Raw genomic sequence first — 5,358 nt, 5'->3', positions numbered from 1 at the left:
AACTTTATATAGTGTCCACATTTCACATGTATAAAACAATATGCTTGACTAAAACATTCTACACCAATTCCATATTCAATTTAACATTATTACTATTTCTCACTTTATACCATTGTACCATGGTTACCAAACTATCCATCAAACGCTCATGTTAAATGCATTATCATTTTATTTCCACATTGCACATTTAATTCATGGTCATGACCACCTCGATTGGTCATAAAACATGCATTCAACATACATGACATATTACCAACCATGCATGGCAAATAGGCATATTCACATCACAATTATTAGACACAACATGAATAGCTAGATTTACAAGTCATAATCAATAGCACAATATAGGTCAATACATTTGGCCAAATTATAATAACACATGTTATAAAACTAGGTCCTTATACATGCCACTCACTTGATAATTCTAACATATGTAACAATATTCCAAAGGTATTGGCTTGATAGTGTGATGCTGCCTCCTATGATCTCCAACCCCGAGCCGACCTAACAACACTAAAAGAAATGGAAAGGAGGGAGTAAGCTTAAATCTTAGTAAGTCCATATGAAAATAATAAGCAAATTATTGACATGATTCCATGGAAATATAATCATAATTACACTTTTACTTATTTTCTGGTCATGCTATTTTCTCAAGTCATAGTTACTAAATTATTTATATCTGGAGCTACCAAACTTCAAATTAAGGTCCGTAAATTTTCCCTGAAACTAGACTCATATATCTTTTTACCATAAAATTTTCAGAATTTTCTGACCCTATCTCACAAAAATTCAAATATCTCATAATATAAAATTCTTTTGCTTACACCATTTCAATTATAAGAAAATAAACTTAATAAGATTTAATTTAATTTCTTATTAAACCTCTAATTCGATTTCCATGATTTTTGGTGATTTTTCAAAGTTACACAACTGTTACTGTCCAAAACTGTTTTATTACAAATTTCACTCTTTCATATTTTCTTTGTAACACTTACTCCATACCATCTTACCGAAAGCTCGCTTAACTATCGAGCACATTGCTCATAAATTTCCACAAACATATACCTTACACTTATTCATCACATAGTCATGTTCACATGTATTTTCACTTAGTCGATTTCCCGTTGAACTCATCGGAATAATAACAAATACATGGTTGCCTGCATATATTACCACTCTTGTAACCGAAGCTATCTGGTACGCATAGTAGCCTACATTTAGTACTACACATGCGACCAACAATCTGGTACACGTAGTAGCCTGCACTTTGTACTACACACGTGACCTAACCATCTGATACACGTAGTAGGCTGCAGTTTGTACTACACACATGATTGAAGTTGTCGGGTATGCATAGTAGCCTGTACTTAGTACTATACATGCGACCTAACTATTTGGTACACGTAGTAGCCTGCACTTAGTACTACACACGTGACCTAACCATCTGATACACGTAGTAGCCTGACACATGCTACCTAACTATCTGGTACACGTAATAGCCTACACTTAGTACTACACACGTGACTTAAAACCATCTTAAGCACATATTACTACACATGTGTTCTCACAATGGATCATTCGTATCATTTCTATTCTGAAGGTTCAACCGGGAAAATCCTCACCTTTCAACATTTAACAAACTCATTCATAGTCTATTTCGATTCATAATTTACATCAATTGATCATTCTATAGGCAGCCACATCTCATATAATAATGAAATATAATAACATAAAAAGAATTGATATATTATTTACATAGAAACTTACCTCAAATGCAAGCACAACTATTTATTTTGATTTAGTCCATAATCTCATTCATTCCCAATCTATGCCTGAATCTCATTTTCCTTGATCTATAATATCACATTTACTGAATAATTAGTCACATTATTCATATGGGTCCAAAAATCATATTTTTACAAATTTGTATTTTAACCCATAAACTTTTACATATTTGTACTTTTTCCCCAAGGCTCGTAAAATGATTTTTATCCAATTTTCTTGCATTTTAAGCCTAACCGAATCATTTTAATAACTATATCAGCCCCTAATATCCACTAAATCACACTTTTATGACAAATTTTGTAACTTTTGCAAAACAGTCCTTTTTGACAATTTCACCTAAAATCACTTAGTAAAAGTCATTTATTACACACCGAGAATTCATTTTCTACCATTAGACATCAAAACACATGCGTTTCATCCATGGGTAAATTTTAAACACAAACCCTAGCTCAAAATATGGGTAGAAATGAGTAAATCTTGTTACGAGGATTTCAAAAACGTAAAAATCATTAAAAATGGAGCTAGAACGAACTTACAATCAAGCTTGGAAGCTTGAAAAACCCTAGCTATGTCTTCTCCATGCAATTTTCACCCATGGGGTAGAAGATGGACAAAAATTGGCTTTTAATTTTGTTTTTAATTCATTTTAATTATTAGATTACCAAAATGCCCCTAACTTAAAAATATTCTATTTCATGTTCATTTTTGTCCAAAAAATTATTCAATGGTATAATTACCATTTAAGGGCCTCCAATTTAAAATTTCATAATAATTAGACACCTCTAACATGTAGAACTCAACTTTTGCATTTTTTACAATTTAGTCCTTTTGACCAAATTGAGTGCCCAAACATAAAAATTTTCGAATAAAATTTTCAAAAAATCATCTCGTGAAATTTTAGACCATAAAAATATAATAAAAAATTTTACTATGTCGAATTTGTGGTCTCAAAATCACTGTTCCAACTAAGCCCTAATTCGAGATGTTACAAGGTGGATATCCAGAATAAGGGATAAATGGAAGAAAGAATGCATGTAAGGAAAAGATAGAGTCTGCAGTTATGGCAGGAAATTTGAGGAACCACCAATAGATGAGTTCAGGAAAATGATTTAGAAACCATCATTCCAGGTTAAAAAAAATCGTCCTAAAATAACCAAGAAGTTAAACATGTTTAGTTTTTTTTTTTTACTACCCTTACAAGACGAGGTTTATTTTTGAGTAATGCGGTAAAGATACTCACTAAGATCTTTTGAACTTATAGAATTTTGGCCTATGTTTGTAGGACACATTGGCTGATTAAGGATCTTGAGGGTAGACCAAGCCAAATCATGTTAGATCAAGGGTCATCTTCAGTTTGGTGTCATGCATTTAGGAAGTGGGTACCTTCAGAAGCTTTACCTCAGTGTTAGATATATTTAATTAAATAGTTTTCTTAGAACTTAGAATTTCATGGTAGTCAAATTAAGTTTGGTTTAAGGTTCTTGTTGTAAAAAACCTTCAACATGAAGTAGTAAAGTCGTTTAGTGAATTTTATGATTAAAGTATTAAATCAAATTGGTTCAATTATGATTCCCCATATACTTGGAATCAACGATCAAGTTGATAAGGGTGCTACAATACTCGTATATGATACTTGTACTCAACTTCCAGTCAAATGAAGTATCAATAGTACCCAATTTACACCAAGTTAAGAAATTTTCAATGATATTTTATGGAAGGCCAATTCAAAAAACAAATTTCATGATAGATTTATATATATAGCTTCTAAACATGAGATACCGAGGTTTTTCAGAATTCAAGTTTTAACAGTGAAACAATTGGATTTCCCATCAAGGATATTGAAGATAGTTGCCCAAGAAATTCAACAAACCATAATTTCTTTGCAGATTTAACATTTTCATTCGATATTAAGAAAACTGCATTTGGGAGTATTATCTTGTTGGGTTCTATTAAACCACCTCAAAATTGAAATTGCAACATAATGATAACCCTCTAAAATAAATCAACATATAGATTACTGACAAATAGCTTATCACGATATAGATTTTATCCAAACAAATCAGTTGACACAAAAAAATTAGTAGAAAATTTGAAGCACACCAAAGATTTATAAATGGAAATATTCAATATCTGAAGCTTTATTTTGAAAGGCAACAAAGTAATCCATAACAAGAATAATGATATCTCTTTGATTTCTCATGTAAATCTACCTATACCCATTTATTGTATATAGCTTTACCTGATCTCCTCAATCATCAAGGTTGTGTGAAGCTTAACTTGGTAGGCATAGGAGTTGGACAAAGCGGTAGCGAAGCTCAGGTGGATGGTGGTAATACAAATGGGTGAGGGATGGTCAGACAGAAAAGGGATTTCAGTGGGTGGGGCATACGGGGGGAACTGATGAGTGTTCAGGGATTTTTTTGGGGGATTTTGTTAGGAGGATTTTGATTTGGGGATAAAAGGTGGGTAAGGCAGATGAGGGAAAGTAAAAAGGTTTGTGGTAAAAATGTGAAATAATTAGATTAATTAATAATATAAATTTAAATTTTAAAATTTTATAGTTTGGCATTCGGTTTATTTGAGTTATTTGAATTCGAAAAAAATTGAATTTATTTGATTAACTTGATTCGAATAATTTAAAATTCGATTTTTTTTAAGTTGAATCAAATTTTACTTACCCCTAAATATGAGATGTATTGATGAAGTACAGTTATAGGATCTTGACACTTCTTTTTAATTTCTTCAAATCATTTTAAATAATTTGGTTTATTCTTAATAAATTTGTTGAATAATCGTATTAAATATTGCAAAAAAAGTGACTAATAAAATTTTATTAACATTATATTTAATTGCATTATCACATACAACAAATTCATAAATTTTACTTAAAATATCACAATTTAGGGTAAATTGCACTCATGGTCACTTTAAAATAGGGTTTGTCCTATTTTGGTCACTCTAAATTTTTTTCTCAATTTAGCCACTCTAAATAAGATAATTGTGTGAATTAATCTCCGCCGTTAAAATTTTTTTTTTTTAAACAAATTGCTAATGCGGCACATTGAGCTATTGACACGTGACATTTTTTGTTGACTTTTGACTAAAGTTTAAAGACCTCATTATAATTAGTCCAAAACTTTTCCCCCTAAACTTTATAGAGAGGTCTCTAATGTAACATCCTCAAAAACCCCTTGGTCGTAACAATATTATTTTGAGCAATTACAAGTCAAAATTTTCAGAATAAATAAAATATGATTTATAAGTGTTATTGGAGAGGGTAGTAGGAGACTAGAGATAATTTAAAAGACTGATGTATGGAGAAATATTAATCCGAGGGATAGACTAAATTCTAAGGTTTTACTAAGTGTTTAGGTCAAAGTGAGAAATTTAAAGTAAAAAAAAGGATTAAATCAATTAGTGGAGAAACGTGTGAGGATATGGAGAATAGTTTCTCCAATAGCTAGGGGATAATGATGATGGATAGATTTTAATGAATAAGTTATATTATATTATATTATATTATATTATATTATATTATATTATTATTATTATTATTATTTTAAAGGCCCTTCC

The 5,358-nt window shown here is 30.7% G+C and overlaps 1 long non-coding RNA gene across 1 annotated transcript; it reads right to left on the bottom strand.

Moving 5' to 3' along the window:
- Positions 1 to 290: 290 nt before the first annotated feature.
- Positions 291 to 4,262, bottom strand: LOC128295492 (uncharacterized). Its single transcript, XR_008285938.1, has 2 exons — positions 4,025 to 4,262; positions 291 to 513 (listed from the first exon to the last, which is right to left on the bottom strand). It is a non-coding gene; the product is annotated as an uncharacterized LOC128295492 (long non-coding RNA).
- Between the last annotated feature and the right edge of the window lie 1,096 nt (positions 4,263 to 5,358).

This window comes from Gossypium arboreum, chromosome 7 (assembly GCF_025698485.1).
Source record: "Gossypium arboreum isolate Shixiya-1 chromosome 7, ASM2569848v2, whole genome shotgun sequence".
Taxonomy (NCBI): Eukaryota; Viridiplantae; Streptophyta; class Magnoliopsida; order Malvales; family Malvaceae; genus Gossypium; species Gossypium arboreum.
Note: the sequence above shows the minus strand (reverse complement) of the source record. Positions and strands in the feature narration are given on the sequence as shown.